General features: G+C 33.7%; 1 protein-coding gene across 1 annotated transcript in view; it reads right to left on the bottom strand.

Annotated features, from left to right (window-relative positions):
• The window catches only part of LOC111051514, a 319,540-nt gene that overhangs the window by 262,561 nt on the left and 32,307 nt on the right, over positions 1-24,672 (bottom strand). The gene's annotated exons all lie outside the window — the stretch shown is intronic.

The following is a 24,672-nucleotide window of genomic DNA, read 5'->3' as shown; positions in this document are numbered from 1 at the left end:
TAGAAAAGAATTTTTATTTGTTATTTATCATATTATATAAAATATTGGAATTTTGAGGTTAGGCTATAATACCTACTGGTCGGCATCCTAATAGTCGATTGAGCTGTGTAATTTGAAATCTAGCCAGACACCTTGGCAAATTATTGTTATAAACAAATAGTATTCAACTAGAGGATTTGGTAACCACATGGCAACTTGTTGTAAATGGAAAGACAACTTGAAAAGTTTAAAAAAATTTATTATCTGTAATGAGCATGTACAAAACACATAAAATAAATGAAAATATCAAGTGAGTATGTATATTCAGTAGGTGCATGGATACATTTATGAATTTTGGATGAACCAATCAAATTGCAGTAGTTGATGGGTGGCAATAATGAGCCAATTCAAAATTAACCATAGATATTTATATAAATGATTTTATAGGTTATCACTACTCAGTTTAAGTATCGGATGTAGTCCGAGTATAGGTAATAACTAAGATATAGGTAATAAATTAGCAGATTGGCATGGACTATTTTATCTTTTTAATGGCATAGTAACTGAATATTTAAATGTATGCAAATTCGGAAGACGGAAGTATGATCTTAGAAAATAGGGGTAGGACAGAGCCCACTTGCTTGCCAGATGCCGCCTTGGAACGCCACCAAATTTTTATAGAGCACAAGTGCCTTTTTGTTAAATTGTACATTTGAGAGATTTAAAGTCTAAATTCATTGATTATTTTTTTAAAAGACTTAGTGATGCTGTATTAAAGCGTAAGTCATTTAGATATTTATTTATTCCCTTGGAGAAGACGACTTCAACCACCAGAAAATCCAGGACAACAGGAAATTCGGATTGTCACCATCATCTTGGGAATTTCAGTACAAGAGTGAAAATTATTGAAATATATGAATTTAGGGCGCCCTCAGTGCTTCAAGTGAAATGAGAATATAAAAAGCTAGCTCGTCGAAAGGTTATAAATATCGAAATTAATATAAAACTTGCGCAAGTCTTAAAAGGTACAAAAAATGTATTTTACTAGTTAAGAACTATATCAAATTTATATATCTAAAGATGCACAGATGAAAGGAATATATAAATTTAATGTTGTAATATATATATATATATATATATATATATATATATATATATGCTCACTCAATCATTAATTTTATTAGCAAATTATAAAGATATAAATGTAGCCCATGTTCACTGGATAAATTGATTTATCTAATTCCACCAGAGGACGAACCTTAAGCCCTGAGAAATATACTGAGATATATACAGATTATTATATTTGAGATTTATGATTTATCAATTGATTATTTTTATTATTTTGGAAAGAAGATATATTTGGGATTTTTGTCAACAAGCAGAAGTCGACATCTGAGCTGCGTAAAATAAATGCGTATGATTAATGATTTAAAAAGCACATGGTAACGTTTCAAGCTAAAAAACTAGTGAGCTTATCTGTGATATTTTCTTTTTGATATATAATTTGTCTTATTTTTATTGTTTTTGCTTGTTGCTCCTTACATTTCTATATTTATTTATTCCTTGATTTTTGTGTAATATACTTTTATCAATTTTTATGATGTATCCTTTATTTGTTTCCCCACTTCCATGCATGACCAATCTCATTTTTATTTACTGAGTTACCAGTATTGAAGTATTAATAAGATTACCATCAGACTATATTCTTCACCAAATAAGTTGGTTAAGACAGTGATATATAGCATTGATAATCAAATCTTTGGAAATAATACGTACCAGAGATTTATATAAATTGTCCAAGAGCAGAGAATTGCAGGAGCTCCTGGGCGAGCTAGTAAGAAATTGATATAATATATATTCTAAGAACCACAATAAGAGTTATATAATTTTTTACTCATGCTCTATTGACTGCAGCCGAACAGGGCAACCCGTTATTGGAAGAAATAATGTCACAAGTAATAATAATAATATGCACAGTTGCAGATGCTTAGGAGGGGCAGCCATATAGCTGTGTGCTCAACCAGAAACTATTGACACCCAACAATAATAGTGTGCACACACAATGGCAGCAATAATAGAGTAGCTGCAATAGCAAGAAAAAACTATTACAAATGTAACAAGTATGAAAAACTCTACACACACACACACAGACAGTAACACACCCTCTGTGTGAAAAAATAATATGAAAAATCACTTGTGACACAGACTTGGGGAGCACACTCTCTGCAGATGATCAAAACACTGCACTGATGCTCCTCAACTGTTCTACACACTATTTATATGCTTCCCAAGTGAGTGGGGGGGTCCTCTGATTTATTTTTATCAATTTTCATTTTTTTTTTCATTATTATTTTTTTCTCAGGTTTTTTTTCCTAAGTTTTTTTTTCTAAGTTTATTTTTTTTCCAAGTTTCAAAAAGTTTTGAAGTTTTGGACCTTGACCTTGACCTTGACTTTGACCTTGACCTCGACTTTCACTTTGACCTTGACCTTAACCTTGACCTTAGGTTAGGTTAGGTTAGGTTTAGTTTTTTTTAGGTTCTTTAGGTTATGTTGGGTTAGGTTGACCTTGACCTCTGACCTTAGGTTAGGTTTGTTTAGGTTTGTTAGGTTAGGTTAGGTTAGGTTGGATTTTTTCTTAGGTTAGGTTCATTTTTATAAGAGTTCTGGATCAGTAACCGGAAAAAAGGAATTTATGGAAAGGAAACTGACCTGGATTTGGAAACGGATGGATCTAGTGATATTGAGATAGGTACATGGAACGTACAGACAATGATGAAGCCTGGGAAAATGAAAGAGATAATGAATGAGATAGAAAATGCAAAAATAGATATTGTTGCACTCCAGGAAATGAGATGGCAGGGACAAGGAAGGATTGATAAAAGGGAATGCTCAATTGTGTACAGTGGTTCAAATGGAAGAAAAGGAATTTCAGGCACTGGATTTTTGATAAGCAAGAGATTGAAAAGGAGTTTATTAGAAGTCGAGCCTGTAAATGAGAGAATATGTAGATTGAGAATAAATTAAAGGTGAATTCTGGAATATTTCATTAATATCGGTACATGCTCCTACAGAAGATAAGGGTGAAGAAGAAAAACAGCAGTTTCATGATGGGCTTGAAAAAGTGTGTGATTATCCTAGGTATGATATACTGGTGGTCCTAGGAGATTTTAATGCTAAGATAGGAAAAGAAGATGAATTGAAAGGCATTGCAGGGAAAAATAGCATCCATGAGATGACAAGTAAAAATGGATGGCTATTAGCAAATTTCGCGGCCAGGACAAATATGTATATCAAGAGCACACACTTCCCTCATAAGAGAATACATCTTGGTACATGGAAATCGCCAGATGGTAGAACAATCAATCAAATTGATCATGTGGTAATAAGGAAAAAATTCGCATCCTCCATAATAGACACTAGGAGCTGTAGAGGGCCAAATTGTGACTCTGATCACTATTTAGTGAAGGCAGTCCTCAGAGAGAAAATAAGTGAATGTAGGAAAATAAAATACAGCCGAGAAAATGGAATTTAGAAAATTTAAAAAATGAAAGGTACAGGAAATATATAGAAACAGAAAACATGAAGAAATCAGGAGTAGAGGTGAAAGAGAAAGCGTAGAAGAGAACTGGAAAGTCATAAAAGAATCAGTAAATGAAGTGGCAAAGGAAATTCTTGGGCAGGTGAATAGAGCAGGTAGAACAGAATGGTTTGATGATAAGTGCAGAGTAGCTATAGAAAGAAATAACGCTGCTCGTATGAAGATGATACAAAAGGAAACCAGAATGAACTTTGAAGATTACAAGAACAAAAGGAGAATGGCTGATAAAATCTGTAGAAGAAAAAAGAGAGAAAAAATGAAGCACGATTTGGAATATATTGAGGAAATGAGTAGAGTGAGTGAAACCAAGAAGTTCTACTTGGTGTTAAATAAAATGAGGAAAGGATTCCAACCAAGAATGATGGTATACCGTGGAAAGGATGGGAAAGTGGTTAGTGAAGAATATTTGGGCGAAGAATATTATTTGAAGAATAATAATGGGTGGAATATTTTGAGGAGACTCTGAACCGTGCACATATTGAAGATATTGATGGAAATGAGGATGAAATACAAGTACAAATAGAAAACGATGTTACTAATCCTCCAACAATCCAAGAGATAATGCAGGTGGCAAAACAAATGAAAAATGGTAAGGCACCAGGAGAGGATATCATGGCAGAAATAATCAAAGAAGGAGGACAAACTCTTTTCGAAAGTTTGCATTACCTGATAGGTCTAATATGGAGAGAGGAAGTGATGCCTGTAGAATGGAGAGGGGGTATTATTCATCCGATTTTCAAGGGAGGAGACAAAATGGAGTGCCAGAATTATAGATGGATTACCCCATTGAATGTTGTATATAAAATTTCCTCTGCAATCATAAGAAATAGACTGGAGCCATATTCAGAAAATATACTTGGTGAATACCAGTGTGACTTTCGCAGAGATAGGGGTACAACTGACCAGATTTTTGTAATAAAACAAATAATAGAAAAATTCTATGAGCATGGAATAGATGTGCACTGCCTTTTCATTGATTTTAAGCAAGCCTTTGATAGTCTCATCAGGCCTAAGCTGTGTCAGATACTCAAGAGTTTTGGTATTCCGAGTAAGCTTGTTAACCTCATCACAATGATAATGGCTGCTACTACAGCCAAAGTGAAGATGGGAAATAGACTGAGCAGAAGCTTTCATTTTAATGCTGGTGTAAAGCAGGATGATGGGCTCTCAGCAGTACTGTTCGACATTGCTCTCCAGAAAGCTATTGAAAGGGTGGATCAGAGAGGTACCATATTCAACAAGATGCATCAAGTATGTGCATATGCGGATGACGTGGTAATAATGGCTAGAAGTGTGGCATGCTTGAAAGAAGTTTATAAAATCCTGGAAATTGAAGCACAAAAAGTCGGACTGGTTGTAAATGAGAACAAGAGTAAATATCTGTGTGTGTCAGCAGTCAAGTCCAGAGTACCAAGAAATATCTACATAAATAACAAAAAGTTTGCAGGTGTAGAGAACTTCAAGTATCTAGGATGCCCAATAAATGCCACAGGTAATAATGCTCATATAAAAGAAAGGATCCAAGCAGCTAATAGGGCCTACTATGCCAATTTTAGATTATTAAAAAGTAAGTTGGTCGGCAGGAGCACGAAGATAACAATATATAAAACATTGGTGCGTCCAGTGGCAACATATGCGGCAGAAACTTGGGTGATGAATATGGCTGACGAAAATGCGTTAAAAATCTTTGAAAGATCCATACTAAGAAGAATTTACGGTCCCGTTCAGGTTAATGAGCAGCAATGGCGAATAAGAAAAAATGAAGAAATAGAAGCATTAATAAAAGGAGAAAATATAGTATGCTTCATTAAGGCCCAAAGAATAAGGTGGTTGGGGCATGTGATGAGGATGAGTGAGGCTAGAATGCAGAAAATAGTTTTTAATAGCAAGTTGCACAGCAGACGAAAGAAAGGTAGGCCAAGGAACAGGTGGGTGGATCAAGTGATGGATGACCTAAGAAAGATGGGGGTGAGAGGATGGAAGGAAAGAGCCATGAACAGGGAAGAATGGAGGCGTGTTTTGAAGGAGGCCAGAGCTCACCTAGGGCTGTAGCGCCGGATAAAGAAAAGAATGAATAATCCACTTTTCAGCTGATTGATGTGAATAATTCTATAGCAATGGTTTACAAAACATCCCACGGCGCGGGTTGCTTTTCGTGGATTAGCATGAGTCTACTTTACGGCGGGCCTATAAGGCCCTTCCCTTTGCAACAACTTACCGTAAAGGTTGTGAACGAACGTTTTCATCAATGTATTTAATGAAAAACATGTTTAGAAATTGACTAAACATGATATGCGGTCAGATTTTGGAGTGAATGTGTCAAGTATGGAGCCTGATATCTCAGGAATCATGAACGTGAAGAAAGATTCAACTCATCCCATTGAACAAATAGTGATAATTATTAGGAACAGTGTACCTAGTCTTCATTTCCACAACTTATTGGAGCTGAGGTATCGTACAAGGATCGCATTCTCCATATAGAAACCAAGTTAGTGGAACAATTTCCGTACTGATTCTACAATAACAATAATTTTACAGTAATAATAACACGAAAATTATCATGATAAAAGCATGCAAAAAATTATAAATCTAAAGTTTTTTTTAATATTATTCTAACACAGCCTACCATAATTTTAAAATAATGACGATTATTGATGATTTAAAAACTGCCTACATTTTCCTTGAAATGGCAACTACTTCTCATTATCGAATTGAGTTATTAATTTCTATGAATTTTCAACAGAATCTGAAGCAATGAAAAATAATAATATTAAACTGGCTCTTCCTGATTTCACTATGAAGTTTATAAATATTCTGACAACCTATTAAAAAGATGATAGATACAAGGCATATCTTTTTTTAACTCTTATTTGATCAGATCAGCTGCTATACTTATTACTATAAAGAGTGTTGGGGGGGGGGGCTGGCGGTAGGTGAAAATATTTTTATAACTGTGAATTTAAGAAGTAGTGGGGTCCGCATAAATATAATAAATGGAAGAGGGGGTCCTTGGGAAAATTTTGTTGGAACCCCTGCTCCAGGGCTTTGTTCCTGGGTGAAAAACATATCTAAATATCATATTTAAATTGTGCGGAAGTCTTCAGTTACATAGCGGCCATTTTGCTTTTTTCACTTTTTTCCTAAATAATGGTTGAACATACGAAACTGAAACTCTGCATAAACATTTATAACAACTAGACAAACCCACAAAACAATTATGATGATTTTTCAAAGTCATAAAACAAAATAGCGGCCATTTAAAATTTAGTTTCTTAGAAAACTCAGGAACCGTTGGTTTTACACAAAAATTACAAGAACAACTTTTTTTAGTAAATTTAATTGCCTATTTTTTAAGATTGCACCAATATTAACTGAGATATGGCAGCTTTGGTGATTGGTGAAACACCTTTAGCCCTTTCTATCTCAATTTATGAAAAAACAAGATGAAAAAATTATTCTGGTGTTTTTATGTTTCAAAACACTCTTGAAAATGAGAAAATAATTTTTCCCAAATTTCTCTCACCCTCCAGGGGCCCCTAGGGGTATGTTGTTTTAAAACAACATTGGGACATTTGGGTCATTTCAAATACGTATAGTAAACAATTTTGGTTTTACATTAGAAAAATCAATGGTACTTTCATCATGCTTTATTCAAGGAAAAGTGAATGATTTTATTATGGAATCATTCCTAATCAATATTTTTTCTTGATTTCAACATTATAACAATGAAAGTCATATAATAAAATTCTCAAGAGTAGTAAAATGGATTCTCAAAAATGTGATACACAGAACCAGATTTTGGTGACTAACTTATTTATTATATTCATAACTGATACATATTTACATAATATAAAAACGTGAAATTGAGACTGAAAATAAGGTTCTAAATATCATAAATTTCCTACTTTTTTAAAACTATATTTTGGTTACTAACTTATTTATTATGTTTATAACTAACTGATACATACTTACATAATATGAAACAAACTAAAAACTGGGGTTTATCATATTATAAATTTACTACATCTACTACTTTATCATATTTACTATTTTTGTAGAACAAGTTGTTCCTTGTAGCCTATTGGATTTTTTTATTTTATCTATGGTAATCATTGAAGCACATTCTGTTTGGGACTGAGCAAAGACGTACTCCACATTTTGTGCAATACACCTTGGTGTACCCAGTCTTACACAGCTTGCAACGTCCTTGTTTTACAAAATACCCATGTTCATGTCCAATATTTCTTCCAGTGTCTGGAAAAGAAGGGAATTATGAAGCTAGGTTACACTATGTAGCAGAGCTACATGTAGCTCAGCTATAAAGCTCTGCTACAAGTTCAAAAAGTGACTTTGGAGATATGCTATATAGCAGTTGAGCCTATTTTCTCAGCTATATAGCAGAAAATGAGCTATCCAAAATTTACAAAATTATCCAATATCTTCTCTCTCTTCTCTGTGCTGAAAGCATCACAGTAGCTTCGCCGAAAGCAGCAGCTGCTGTAAGAACTACAATCTTCTTTGGCATCTGGTTGGGATAACTGAGCAGTGAATAGTGGTTTATTCCAAACTATATGTAGCTCTGCTACAAGTAATGGCATCAAAGTTAATTACAGCAGAGCTACATCTAGCTCTGCTACATGAAATTTGCATAGATCTCCTTATAGCAGAGCTCTATGTAGCTCAATTTCATATAACTCCCCAGCTACATATAGTGTACACTACTATAATGTAATGTATAATGTACTATAGTGTACAACTACATACAGTGTAAACGTAGCTTTAGGCTATTTGCTTTCATACCAATTTTGAATATAAATGATATTTTTATTTAAGTTTCTATTTCTATGACTAATATTTCATCATGAAATAATAAACAATTATATGGATATTTTTTATTCTTATTTTCAGTTCTTTGGAATTTTATAAAAAATTATAAAAACCGAAGAAAATTGTCACATTGAAGTGTTGGTACAATTGGATATGACAGCTGCTTTTTCAGAAATTAGACTGCATTTGAGTGCTCTCTAGTGGTATAATACTAAACTAGACTAATGTAGCTTTCAAACAAGGCCAGTAGATGGCAGATTCATTCAATCACTGATCCAATAGACATCATAGAAAGTCATGTTGTTCAGGAACAACAGTGGGATAGAAAGGGTTAGAGGGTTATGTAACGTTATTTAATTGTTTGAAATGACCTAAAATCGCTTATTATTGAAACATGTGTTGGAGAAATTTGTATTTTGCTGCCTACTTGAAGTTGTGTCATCTGTATCTTAGTGGATGTATTGTGTGTATCTGTGTGATCTGAATAAACCGTCACTTCCCAGCATATTTTATGCATAACGTTGTCTCGGTCGTGGGGTCCCAATTGACAGAATCCCAAACGACCAAAATGCTATATTTTCCCAAACGGCCGAAAACTACTTTTTCCCAATTGGCCAAACGCTTTCAGTCATTTGCGACAAACTAGAGAAATTTTCGGTCGTTCAGGAAACCTATCACTTTCGGTAATTTGGGAAACCTAACACTTTCGGTCGTTTGGGAAACCTATCACTTTAGGCTCAATGCGACAAACAACGTTTTCTGTCAATTAGAAAAATTCTTTAAAGTTTTCTGTCATTTGGGATATGGCTGAATGAGAACGTTCCAGTTTCAATATTTCATTAATTCAATCGAATGAGAAATAATAGAATACTTCTAAATCTGCAACTTGATGTACAAGCTTGTAGTGCGTGATGCCTATCTCTAAATGAAATGGGCGAACTTTTTTTTTGAGACCTTGACTCTTCCGTGGTTCCTTGACCGATTTTGTTAGATCAAGTCTCATTTTAAAGAACTAATTGAGTAGATTTTGAAAAACGTCATCGTGGACAAGAGGAATGAACAAGGGAAGTTTCAATTTTTAACTGCTATGATAGAGGATATGATAAAGAGGAAGAGAGAGAGAGAGAGAGAGAGAGAGAGTGAGAGAGAGAGAAGAAGAAGGAGAAGAAGAAAAAGGAGACACAGGAGAAGATGAAGAAGACAGAGGAGAAGAAGAGAGACAAAAAGAACAATTAAAAATTGAAGAAGAAGAAAGACAAAAAGAAAAAGAAAAAATGAAAGAAGAAGAAAAGGAAAAACTTTTTTAAATTTTAAACAGTTTTTTTTTAAATATTTAATATTGTTAAACAGTTATTTGAAAACATGAAAACCGGCTGATTTGACTTTCTCGGTTGAATATCTGGCAGCACTGTACCCTATAAGAACAATGCTGTAGTCTAAAGATGCGTACAGACTTTCACTCTGCTCCGCAACCGAATGTCACTCCAGCAGAGCGATTGATGATCAACCGGGGAGCAACAGTGTTCGACCGGGGAACGCGAGAAGATCTAACATCTTCCATAACGTTCATGATGGGTGCATAGGCAGTGCGACTGTGGTTCGATGGTGGTACGAGGGTGGTATGAGGGAGGAGCGTGCTCGGTGCTGGTTGGAAGCACAAATATGCATACGCAGCTTAAGGCTGGCATGGACTATAGATTGTAATTGTAATTTATTTGCCAAATAATTTTACAGACATAGATCTACAATCACAAAATAATTGTCATAAACCATGGGTTTCGACAGATCCTCAAGCACATCAAATTTTTCATTTATTTCCCTTTTTAATTTTCAATAGTGAAATCAGGATCACCTGAAAGCCAAATTGCGCTGACTGAATGAAAAATTGCAGAGCTTCAGAGTGGTGGAACTTTCCAGTCTCCCCACCAGCTGGCATTTTCATATTAGATTTTCCCACTTTTTCGAATCAGTCTTTTTTGTGCCACTCCTCCAAACACTCAAAGACTCTGACTGGCCAGGACCTGGACCTTCCTCTAGACCTCACCTTCCAGCCAAGCTGACGAGATGGTCATCATAAAGGGGATTGGTATCGTACCCAATTAATTATCCATCATTTTATTAAGAGGGTAGGCTGATAAGTAATGCACATATGCTTGTAGAAGGCAAACAAAAGCAAATAGCAAGATTCGGTAAAAAATGAATTAAAGTACAAACCTTTCACTTCAAATCATGTATTTATTTTTCTACATAGTCACCGTTAAGCATTGCACATTTCTCCCAACGTGTTACAAGTTTTTTTATTCTGTCACTGAAAAATTCTTCCGACTTTTCTCAAACTCACAATGCAACAGCTGCCTTCACTTCACTGTCCGAGCTGTAATGATTCCGCTCAAGGTCTTTCTTGAGTAGAGGAAAAAATAAAAATCACAAGGCGCAAGGTCGGGAGAATATGGACGGTGAGGAATCGGTTCAAACTTCAGGTTTCTCAGAGCCTCTTCAGTTGCATGCAAAGTGTGTGGCCGAGCGTTGTCATGTTGCAAGATTATTGGCGCCAGGCTGCCTCTAGCACGACAAACTCGACGTCAGAGGTGTTTCAGAGTCTTACTGAGCAGATTCTACCGTTGCCCCTCTTTCCAGATAATCAGTCACATAAACTCTGCGAGCATCCCAAAACACAGTCAAAAGAATTTTTTCTGCGGACGGTTGTGTTTTGAACTTTTTCACAACAAGAGAATGTGAATGACGATATTCAGTGCTCTGCCTTTTTTCTTCAGGGTCATAATGACGAACCCATGACTCGTCCCCCGTCACAATATTCAAAAGAAAGTCATCTCCTTCATCATGGTAGCGCTTCAAAAGTTGTTCACAGCATTTCAATCGACGCTGTTTATTCTTGTCTGTCAGACGGCGTTGTACCCATCATGCACAGATTTTATGGTATCCCAATTGTTCAATAATGAAGCCGACACGTTCCCTGGATATTCCAACTTGGTTTGCAATATGCTGTTGAGTGATTCCCCGGTCATTTTGGATCAAGTCTTTGACGAGTTTACAATGATTATCGTCTGAGGCAGTGATTGGATGTCCACTGCGTGTTTCATCAACAATTGAGGCTTTTCCAGGTTGGCAATCTCGAAATTTTATAACCCATCGATTCATGGTAGACCTATCAACAGTATTGTCACAATAAACAGCCTTTAAACGACGATGAATCTCACTAGGATTCACTTTCTCAGCAGTTAAAAATTCGATAACAGCGCATTGACATAACACCAGAACACGACGCCATACTTTCACTAACCAAATCAAACTGGATGAACACAACGCCTTCAAACTGCGCAGCCGTGTAGAGGAGAAATAGTACTTCCACATGCCACCAGGCACGCTTCTGAAGTTTATTTAGTTTGTGCTCTACAAGCATGTGTGCATTAGTTATCAGCCTACCCTTGTAGTTATAATGTCATGTTGTTTTTCTTTTTTATAGGAACTTAAAAATAATAAATAAAATGTAGAGAGTTCAAACCAAGAGGAAAATCCTCAAAATATTAAATACTGTACCTAAATAGTTTTCAAAAATTAATCAAATTGAAATAAATAGAAACTCATTTTTGAATAAGATAATTGAGACTTGTTCGATATCGATAATAATCTGTTTTCCTTTTCTTCATAGCCTAAATTATATAACTTTCAACTTATACATTTCAAAATATTGTAAACCAATAAATTTTGTATTTCTTAGAATGTTTTCTTCTTTTTCTTTCTTTAAAAAATCTGCTCTACCATCTTCAGATATGTATCTCCTTTGTAACTCTTCTTCCCATCTGGGAAGTGATGGAGCCCCCAATATTTACAAAAAATTATAACTTGGTTACAAATGGTGATACATATTATTTGTTCTATATTAACGTAATGCAATTGTAAAAGCTTACTGTCCGGTAGGCCTACGTCACAAATGGTGGAGGCACGCCGTGTTTATTTCTGTTCACTAAAAATTAAAGCTTAAAAATAAAACAGATTAATCTAACCTTCAGTTGGACTTTTCCGGTCTCTTTACACAATAAAAATATGATTGGTGAATTCAATAAGTTTTGGTGACAATAATAGTGAATTCAATAATACAATCAGATAAATAGTAAACAAACAATTTTCTGTTCAACTTAAATTGGAATGTCAAGAGTAGCTAATGAAAGGGAAACTTCATTGACAGTGAAAGTGATCTTGAAATTTAACAATACTGTGTTGCATGACCTTCATTTCAGCACGTCTGCGAGTTACGTTATGAATCGAGCTCATTGTTATTTTCAATTGATCTATGTAAATATTTATTCAAATAAGAGATATTTTCTCAAAAATCAGGAAGAATGAACAAACTTCTACACCAAATGAATGATTCATTATCAAATTAGTTATTCTAAGTTATTGCTCTTTTGTTTATGTGCATGCCTCAATACTATTATGCTCTATGTTCATATTACAAATTGATTCCAATCCCCAATTTAAATAGAATTTGATTCCAATGACTAGTTTACCTGACCTTAGAAGTATTTCCACGGGTAAACTCGATTTAACAACAGCAATCAACCTAGCAGAACAATACAACCTTCATATACCAAAAAATGCGGATTTAGAATTTATTAGGTCCACTCTCAGATTAATAAAAAAGAATTTCAATGACCTTCCTAATTACCAAAAAGAGCGCGAAAGGGCTATTCAATATATTTTAACGACTGTTAAACTTCCAGATGAATTAAAAGACCAATTCCCTGATCTATATAATCTAGAGAGAACACTAAGGCAAAACTTCAAACTCCAGGAGGCAGGAGAAATTTCTCGCCCATCAACTCCATCAAAATTTGTAACACAAACAAGTCAAACCGAATTTATTTTCCCTAAAGAAAGTCTTGAACTGGCCACAAAAAAACAACAACTATCCACCTCAATGCCAAATTTATTATCAATTCCTTTTAAAACACCTGAAGTTACGAACTCTAAAATAGCAAAACAAGACGACCAAATCCAGTCAACAATGGCTGAAAGAAAAAGACCATTTTTCACACCTCAAACATTTCCGCCGCACCTCACGAAAATATTTCCGACTTTATTCAAAATTATAAACGAGTTGCCACGGCAAACTCTTGGGATAAGGATGATTGCCTCACATACCTTCCATTCTATTTGAAAGGAAGTGCCGCTCAATACTTTGAAACAATCTCTGCCACTTCGCAAAAGCAAAATACCCTTAATTTCGACAATGTGAGCAGATGAGTATCAAAACCCGAACAGGAATAACTCACAAAAAAATCAGGGTCGTTATGAGCCACGTAAGTTCAATACTAAACAACAAAAATGCGCAATTTGTCACTATCAAAGCCATACAACAGAGAATTGCTACCACAACCGATTAAATCAGAAAGATCAACAAAATCGTTCAGACACTTCAATCCCTAATAAAAAACAACGCTATTGTGCCATCTGTAATTACAAAAATGACAACACAGATGAATGCTTTTACAATGCTTTAAACCAGAAAAATTCATCTGAAAAGGCTCAGCCCCAGTGTGAAATTTGTAAAAAAACTGGTCGCAAAGTAGATTCATGTCAGTTTAATAAACATCCAAAAAACGTGTAACGAGGACACCTAGCAAAGCGACCACTGTGAGGTGTCCATCTCAAATTGAAAAAGATATCGTAGATAAAATTCAGGACTTACCGAATTTTCAATTCTCTCAAAATGAAAAATCCTATGCTGAAATAGCAGCCACTCCTATAAATTCGGACGAGTCATCAGAAACAACACCAAAAATAGGAAAGAATATTAATATGACTCCAGAAAACTCAAACGAAAAGGAGATCCAAAATGTAGTTCTAAAATCTGATAATTCACTCGACATGAATTTAATCAGTAAGAGAAATAGTAAGACCCTACATGAAAATAATGAAGATAGAGATACAATGAGAATTATTCAGAACATAATAGATAATTATGCTTTTCCTATATTAACTGAGTTTCAAGTTTTCGATACTCCAAATACATTTAGTCTTTTAACGAGTACTAACAAAAACCTAAGTGAAATAATGCAAGAAGATAACATTGATGTGCCATATTGGTTATTTGTTTTCAAAAAACCTGCAAAAATGACCAACAATTAGAACTTGAAGGATAGCTATTCGTTAATAATAAGCGATAACAGAACCGGAAAAATTTACCATTATACAAATTCATTGAATCATAACTATCAAGAAGCTAAAAATCTAGCCTACAAAATTTTTCTATTGAGAAAAACTCTCCCAGCCTCGAAAAGCATTTCACATATGGGAAAATACCAACAATTGAGTTTTCATAATGGAATGACAACCCAACTTCTATTGATTGGATATTTTATCAATATACTTTACTATTTGATAACATCTAGGACAATAGAGGGATTTTCAGAGCATAACGATATTGCCAAACTAGAATCAAAAATTTTAAAAGTATTAAAAAGTGCTTAGATGAAAAACGACCGTTATCAACTATGGATGATAAGCCAAACGCTTTCTTGTTGATAGAAGAAAAGCTCGATATCATTACAAAATCACCCCTCTTGTCACCTGAACCTCCAGACAAATTAGTACCAATAGAGTCACAATGCAATACTGTAGGATCAGCATTAGAAATTGTTGGTAAATCAAAGGATAAACAAATAAGTATTTTGATGGATTCAGGCTCAAATGTATGTCTTGCTGAGAAAGATTTAGTTCCAGAAGAAGAAATAGTTGATAATCTGGATGTTGCACTATATGCAGCCAATGGGAAAAAATCTCATTCTATAGAAATGCAGTAGTAAAATTTTCAATAGAAAATATCGCATATGAACAAGAATGCTACATAGTTGAAAAACTGTCAGTAGATTTACTGGTAGGAAATAAATTCTTAAAAAATGGAATTGATCTCAAATACAGATCCCACGAGATAAAACTCAATGAGAGAGTATCCATTCCCATGGATAGCAATTGGATAAAGAGAGTACAATGTGGATCATATATGATAACTCAACGTTTCATTCTAGATACTGACATAAAAATTCATCCGTTAGAGACAAAAGAAATTGCAATGTGGAAAAACTCTCACGAGAGTAGCTCACAATTTTTCACACCGAAGAATACCTTGCTACGCAAAACCATTTACTCTCACACATTATCCGATGAGGTTGACAACTTTCAAATCATAAAATTTCAGATTTCAAATATCTCAGAAAAATGCGTTGAACTGAAAGCAGGCCTAGAAATCGGCGAAGGCTCTGAGACAAGTTTTTTCGCGCATTCAACAGAAATAGAAAAAAAATCCCATGGGACAATCAAAGAGATACCTATTGTTTTAAAAAACGATATTCTATTAAAACCTCATGAACAGATTGATGTGTTTGTGGAGAACAATGCTGGAATCCTCAATTGCAATAATTATCTGTTCACACCAAATCCGCATTACTTGAATAAATGCAAAATAGATGTCTCTTTCACTAAAGCTACAGACACTTCACTTGAATTCATTGCTTATAATTTTTCTTCAAGGCCTTTGACTCTCAGAATTGGAACCCAATTGGGAAATATAAAACTGAAATCAAACAAAGAATCAATCCAAGGAACAGAATTCTTGGAAGTCAAAGAGATTAACCAAAGACAAATATGACATTCCTGATTCCAAACTCCCGGCTGTGCATATAAATTTAGCAGACAATACACCTGTGTTCTCATCACCATTCAAATTAGCGGCATCAGAACGCTCTGAAATGAATGACATGATTGATGGTTTATTGAAGTCAAATGTAATTGAGAAAGCGAGGTCAAATTACGCTTCACCAGCCTTCTTGGTGAGGAATAGAGATAATAAACCGAAGATGGTGGTAAATTAAAAAAAAATGAATTCTAAAATAATCCATGATAAATACCCAATTCCCAATCCAACAACCGTTCTGGAATCACTTAGCACAGCAAAGTTCTTATCTACCCTCGATTTGACATCAGCTTTCTATTCGATGTCAATAGTTGAAAATTCTAGGTACCTAACAGCTTTCAACACTCCAGATGGGCTTTATCAATTTCGTAAAGTACCAATGGGGTTAGCGATCTCTCCAGCTGCTTTTCAAAGAGGAATAACTCATATATTTTCAGACATGCTGTATAAAAGTGTATTAATATACATAGACGACTTGTATATTTTGTCATCAACAATAGAAGAGCATATTGATAATATAAAAAACGTTTTCAGTAGGCTTAGAGAAATTAATCTAAAACTTAATCCGGACAAATCAAAAATTTGCTTTAAATCGTTGAAAGTACTTGGACACACATGGTTTCTGAAGAAGGAATATCTCCACTACCAGAAAACGTAGAAGCCATACTGGAATTATCAGTCCCAAAAAACCTAACTGAACTAAAGCGATTTCTAGGAGCAACTTCTTATTACAGGAAGTTCATACCCTGCCTATCGAAACGAGCTTATCCGTTGACACAGTTGACACGAAAAGACACGAAATTCGAGTGGACAGAAGTTCACCAAAAAGCATTTGAAGATCTGAGAAACTGTTTCATTAAAAAACCTATATTGATGCATTATAATGATGACAAAGAGACGTATATCATAACAGATCATATCATCACAACAATACGGTATTGAGTAGAATTGAATTGAGTATAGTAATGCACTCACTGAGTTGTCGAGTATTGAATGTACTCAATGGTTATTTTACTTGAAATAATGTACATAATAATATTGTAGTTCTATGATTTGAGGTAATTATATCATAGTGATTCAATTTTTCTTTGTCTAAGAACTTTTATGCTATTAATTTTTAGAATTTAATTATTATAATTTTGATTGTGTAGTTGGTTTCCATCTTAAATAGTAAATTGATAACAATCTATGACATTTTATTAGGCTATAGGAATTCCATAATACTTTCGAATTATTAATATATATGTATGAATATTTTTGAAGTAATTATCTCATAGCGTTTGTATTTTTCGTTTGAAGGTGTAACTTCTACTGAATCAATTTGCTTGAAAAATTGTTTAATATTAAAGGTACGAGGAATAACGTAATTTATCAAGTATGACATATATAGTCTCAATCATATTTCAAGACTTCAATTCTTAGAAATTTTTCATTATCTAATTAATTATTTGATGTATTTTGTGCATCTAAAACTTTACATGTTTGCTTCGAATAAACTAAACTTTGTATAAAAACTTTATACTAGAAGTTGTACAAATCGACCAGAATGGACAGCCAGAGTCGGCTGTCAAAGCGAAGGAGGGGGAGATGTCATAAACCATGGGTTTTGACAGCTCCTCAAGCACATCACATTTTTAATTTATTTCCCTTTTCAATTTTCAATAGTAAAATCAGGATCACTAGAAAGCCAAATTGCGCTGACTGAATGAAAAATCGCAGAGCTTCAGAGTGGTGAAACTTTCCAGTCTCCCCACCAGCCGGCATTTTCATATTAGATTTTCCCACTTTTTCGAATCAGTCTTTTTTGTGCCGCTCCTCCGAACAATCAAAGACTCTGACTGGCCAGGACCTGGACCTTCCTGTAGACCTCACCTTCCAGCCAAGCTGACGAGATGGTCATCATAAGGGGATTGGTATCGTACTCAATTAATTATCCATCATTTTATTAGTTATAATGTCATGTTGTTTTTCTTTTTTATAGGAACTTAAAAATGATAAATAGAAAAATGTAGAGAGTTCAAACCAAGAGGAAAATCCTCAAAATAGTAAATACTGTACCTAAATAGTTTTCAAAAATCAATCAAATTGAAATAAATAGAAACTCATTTTTAAATAAGATAATTGAGACTTGTTCGATATCGATAATAATCTGTTTTCCTTCTCTTCATAGCCTAAATTATATAACTTTTAACTTATACATTTCAAAATATTTTCTTTTTAAAATATTGTAAACCAATAAATTTTGTATTTCTTAGAATGTTTTCTTCTTTTTATTTCTTTAAAAAATCTGCTCTACCATCTTCAGCTATGTATCTCCTTTGTAACTCTTCTTCCCATCTGGGAAGTGGTGGAGCCCCCAATATTTACAAAAAATTATAACTTGGTTACAAATGGTGATACATATTATTTGTTCTATATTAACGTAATGCAATTGTAAAAGCTTACTGTCCGGTACGTCACATAAAGTTAACAAAAGTACAAAATTTTAGAAGTATACAGTACAATAATGAAATTAATAATATTATAAGTAAATAAATTTATATAAAAAGGCACTACTGGCATAAGTGGAACTTGTTCGCCAGCAGTGAGTGCGATTGAAAAATACAAATATTATAATATTAAGAAAGACTAAAAGTGGATATATACTATAATACCTATCGTAAAGAATCAAGAAAAACGTACTATAACAGACGGATTATACACTATTTTCTCAAAATTATCATTTCATACGCTTATTTGGAAATAAACTCTTGCTTTTACCCACTCTTCTATTTCACTACTTAGTTTTCTTGTTATTCTATTGCTTATAAAGTGATATGGGACTATATTAGCAAAGTATTCCATGAAGTATGTGAATTGATGTTTATTTATAGTTAATCTTGTAAAGTTTCGAGTATAAGGATTGAGTACAGACGGACGGAGGTTGTGTAAATGTGTATTCAAAGTAAGATGCTGCTTATTTCTATTGGCATGTGTAATGATTTTCCCTACAAAGACCTGTCGTAGCGTTGGAACCCCAAATTCAACAAACAAATTCCTGCTAGGATACAGTCTAGGCCGTTTTAGAGCGGATCTAATCAAATGCTTTTGCAGGGTAAATATTCTATCAAAGTGCGTGTCAAAGGTACCCCCCCATAATTCTATTCCATATTGGAACAAGGAGTGAGCGTATGCATGATATATATTATGGTTCTTATGATTTTGATATCCTTTAGAGTATTAATTTTATAGAAAATGTATATTAGGTATTTTTATTTAGATATTATGTGTTGTACATGGAAGTTCCATTTCAAGTGACTGTCAACTATTATTCCAAGATATTTTAGGAAATTGACTTTTTCGATTGTTCCACAGATACAATTATTGGGTCTAAAGACGATATGAGAGTCATGGTTGTAAATTTTTACATATAATTCAATAGGTGGTTCACCAGTTTTTGTTGGAGTAAAAGCAATAAATGTTGTCTTGTTTGAATTTAATGTGAGAGTATGCTCGTCAAACCATCGCTTAGCAATGCTTAATCCTTCATTTGCGTTTTCATATGCCTCTCTCCATGATGATCCAGTAAATAACAATACTGTATCATCAGCAAAAGATATCTTGGTAGAATTCGGGATATTTAATTTGAGAAGTTCATCCAAATATATCAAGAATAATACTGGCGATAAGATCCTTCCAAAATATGCATTAATGGAGTTCATACGTTGTGGATTATTAATTACTAGCAGGAACCCTTGCTACACAAGGATCATCTATTTTAAAACTTGACGTAATGAAATTTTGAAGAATTGAAAAAAGGCCTATAACCATCCTTGGTTAATTAAGAATCTATATGCAAAATTTCAAGTTACTTAGTCCAGTAGTTCAGACGTGATGATGCGTCAAACATAATTTTCCTATCCCGTACGTGTATAAGCCAGCTCTTTACTTTATTATAGATATGATTAACGACTGCAAGAGATAGGACTGTGGAACAGAATAGTGGTGAAACTATGCTGGCGCCAGAAGTGTCTCAAACACAATAGTTGGTACCTAACTACTATTAACTACGGTACTTAACCTATCTATTTTTTTAATTCAACACTCTACTGATGGATATTACTACATGAACTTTTTGAAAGTGATTTGAAACAAAATGTTAAAACAACAGAACTGAAAGTTGTCAACCTTATCATACTACTTTCATTTAGAGAGGCTTTTGTTTGAGCCGAATGTAAATCTATATATAAAAATGAATGTCTGTTTGTTTGTTTGTTCCTTATAGACTTGAAAACTACTTGACATAACTGCATGAAACTTTGGGAATATGTTGTGTGAATATTGGGGATATTATGAACAGAAATTTTAATAGGGGGGCTAATAATAATTATTCATTAATCAATTTTACAGACCTTTGCTTTCGAAATTGTCGGCCGAGCGGCTACGAAAGAACGGAAAGATGGTCATGATTCAAGATCATTATTGTGATAATATGATTCAGCATCTACAGTTACCAGCTGTAATAAACAAGTACCCCGTGATTAATTGTGTACTGGTATTAAAACGGTAGTTAAGGTAGTTTGGAGTTGAAGTGTAGTTGATTGGTGGTACCAGCTATAGATAATGGTTCCTTAGAAGACCTATAAAAATAATATTATTATCACTCCCCTATCATTGAGAAACTGGAAAATGTTGGAAAAAAATATCCACGTCATGAAAGACGTCAAGAGAGTTGTTCATATTGCATTCATCAATTACTGAAGAATGACTGAATAATTAACTTTTTTTTTAAATTTAGCTTAGCGTATATTCATCCTAAAATGTAAGAATATGTATTCATCCTACATCGCATATTTCCTGGACCATCTATTGACAATCAACAACTATGAAAACATTGAATTCATATTTGAAATACTGATTTAACCTATTTATTTTTTTAATTTAACACTTTACTGATAGATTACTACCAATTGATTGAGAAGAATATGTTTTCGGAATAATGAATGCTGCATGACTAAGCACATAGGAAGTCCGTATTGAGATGTAAATGAAAATATTGAATCTTAGATAAATTTCATGATTCACCAAATAAAGTCAAGTGTGACATGAGATACATTGACTTTTTGGCGGTACGAAGTTCGTTGGGTAAGCTAGTTGTAAATAAAGCTTTATTATTAAAATGGTCAATGCTAAAAAAAGACAGGCTCAATCACCAGGAATAGGCTACTATAAATTCTATGAGGGACCAGTAAGCCATTAATTTTAAATAGTTCAATCACTTCAATTATGGACACTGGATACATTATGGACAATCAATACATATGAAATTTATAAGCCACAGAATAAAAAACTTTCAATTGCAGTGACCCAGACTACTACAATATGATTGGTTCCATTTGGTTCAAATATATAGAATTACTCACATCTGTCATCAACTCGTACTACTTTTCATTCACAAAATATTAACAAAAAATATATTATAAGTTATATTGAATGAACTCACGGCTAGTACTCAAGTTTGTCTTTTTCTGGCCGTGCTACAAATAAAAGTAGGTAAGTTATATGTTTGACATTTTGTTTTTGTAATCTTGTTGTCTATAAATAAAGTCTAAGGCTAGTTTCACATTCATTCGGTTCGTTTCATTTTCGATTCATTTTCGGCAAATTCCGATAAGTGTGAAACAATGATTCGGTTTGAATTCGGTACCAAATAGCAACCGCATAGCACCGAACGCCCCCTCGACACGAATAGGTTTCATCATATTCGAATTCGTTGCTAGGGAAACGGGAAATAACAAAGTCTTTTACACACGCTTGCCTTTTTTGTTTTTATTTTAAACTGATATCATGATTATCTGTTTCAAAATTTTCCAAGTCAAAATCATATGGTCGATTCATTTCTGTTAGTTCACAGGAACATTTCTTTCTCAATGAATAGTTTGCTAAAAAAAATATGAAAGATATAAATTGAAACTCAGGGAGAATTTTTAATTCCTTTATTTTTTTTCCACAAATATTACATGATTTCATCAATGGAGAGAAGAGATGAAGTTTATATACCATGTGTCAAAACAAGAACAAATATTCAATTCAAAAAAATCATCTCTCTGAACATCAAAAATTAACAAAATTAAAAAGAATAATATTAATATAAGAATAACAAATAATTCACAATTTTTAATTAATTTTAAAATTTTGTTGTTCAAGAAATAACATATCAAAATTTAGCACAAGCTGTTATATTTAAATATACAAGCATGAATTGTGAAAATCCAGACACAGGTGTGTTTGAGAAGAAAATACCTGATTGGAACCGTACAAATTAAAACCTGACATGTATGAAAGCCTCATTCGTTTTCGGTAACGAACCGAACCGAAAACGTACCGAACCGAATGAAACCGAAAGCGTGTGAAGCTAGCCTTAAGAAAGTTTTCAATGTGATTTTTGATGGCAGTAAAATTTGAATTTGAAAAAATAGTTATCAAACTCCTAAACAAAGAAATTCTCTGTGCTCTGTTCTAATCCGAATGTATGAGACTCCATATACAGCTGATAGAAGGCGCAAACCGAACTGGCCAAGCATACAACAATGGAACACACACGTGGCAAGCTCGCGCTCTCGACCAACACAAAATAAATTCGATTTGCTGATTGATAAGATTATTTGAAGCTTTCCAATGATTACAACATATGTTAGAATATCATGTGTCAATTATCTCAATTCCATATGGCGTTCACCTCAACATGTTCATAAGCTTACTTGAAAGGATCCTTCCTCATCCTTTGAAACCCTTAGAGGCCAAATATTTAAAAATCCGTTCTTAGTGCGTGTCTAGCATGTTTGAAGAATATTTGTGTAAAGTTTCAAGTCTGTTGGAAAATTATTTTGAGCTGTAGTGCGATTTTACATAAAAATTTTAGAAAAATGCCCTCTCCTGAGCCCCCCTGTGCTCCTGATCGGAATTTTTCTGCATACATCTATTTTTCGTAGCTGAACAAAAATGCTATTCATGACTTTGCTGTGCAATGAGCGGTGAAAGAGTTTAAAATGTTTGGGGGGCCCCAGCTCCCTCAGGGGGGCAAATTTCTGAAAATCCTTTCTTAGTGGATGTTTTGAGGCTACCATAAACAATTTAATATTACATTTTTTCTCGATTAAAATCGAATTTTCAATTCGAGATCTATAAAACTTGATAGTAAATATCAGAGTAATCGATATGCAGACATTTTTTAACTGAGAATTTATCATAAATAATTGTGTTGCACATTCCATGGTATCACTGAAACAGAGTTCTATTTCAGAATTAACAGATCATTATAAACAGCATAGAGGATAAATAAATTTAAAATAACAGTTTCGAAATAAAGTTTTATTGAGAACAAATGTAAAATGTAAATTCTAAACTTGTAATTTATAATTTTTTGGAAATTAATATCGATGACGTGTTCACGTCACTGTTCTAGGCTTCATCTAAAAGGCAGGTTATTGTTAGTCTTCTCTAAAAAAATGGTGGCTGGCTATTGAAAGTGTTTTGTGCTCTCTGAATATTTTTCTGTTTAATTGAAATTTATAATGTTTTAATTTGAGATTTGAACAGTTTTATGGTGTTCTAGTCTTGTATAGTTTTATTTGAGTGTTTACAAGCCTATAGCTATTGTTTTCAACTATATAAATGGATAAGTATTTTAGCTTTTAATGATGCTATATGTTTAAGCGTTGTACGGTGTTGTTCTGTGGATTTGTGTTGTATATTGCCAAAATTCTTATGAAAATTATAAGTTGGTTTGCTCTTAAAACTGGATTTCTTATTCATAAGCAATAGATCCATTCATAATTTATCAAGAATTTACCATTTTGGAGCCGATAACTTTCTCTAGGTTAATAGGTGAAAAATGCTATTCAACCTATTTAGGATGAATTGGTAGCACGGCAACAATTGTGCAAAATTTCATGTTTTTAGGCTCAGTAGTTTGGGCTGTGGTGTGATTTCAGTCTGTCGGGGCTTAGCCTTTTATAGATATAGAAGATTGTGAATAGTGTTCAATCTTCATTAATATTTTGAACTGTACTTATAGTCCGGGCGCAAATGTCATGAAAAAGGCACTCCGTATTCATTTTTGAGTAACTGCCGTAAAAGATGTCACAATTTCTTCCTTAGGTCTAGCATAATAAGGATTGTGATTATGATAAGTCGAAATCACAGGCGAATACCTCGAAAACAAGATGGCCGCTAAAATTTTAAGGGTTTTGCTATACCGTTTAAGGTATTCTACCGTTTTTTGAACAAAAATATTTCAATGATCTTCCTCTACAAATTTTGTTCTATAAAATGTCCCTCTAAAACGCATATTTTATTAGTTACTAGCTGGCACGGTGAACTTCATACCACCAAAAAGTCAATGTATCTCATGTTGAAAGAATCGTGTCATTTGGATTATTTTTTTCTGTGATTAATTTAACTTCAAAGACTTGAAACATACATTTTTGGGGACAATATTTCACTTTCCACTCTGTATATGTATTCGCAGCAGACATACACTAGTATTATTGGCACAGTGTTGTGGAGTATTTC

This window comes from Nilaparvata lugens, chromosome 7, assembly GCF_014356525.2.
Source record: "Nilaparvata lugens isolate BPH chromosome 7, ASM1435652v1, whole genome shotgun sequence".
Taxonomy (NCBI): domain Eukaryota; kingdom Metazoa; phylum Arthropoda; class Insecta; order Hemiptera; family Delphacidae; genus Nilaparvata; species Nilaparvata lugens.
The sequence above is the reverse complement of the archived record's forward strand: the minus strand, read 5'-3'. Positions and strand labels throughout refer to the sequence as shown.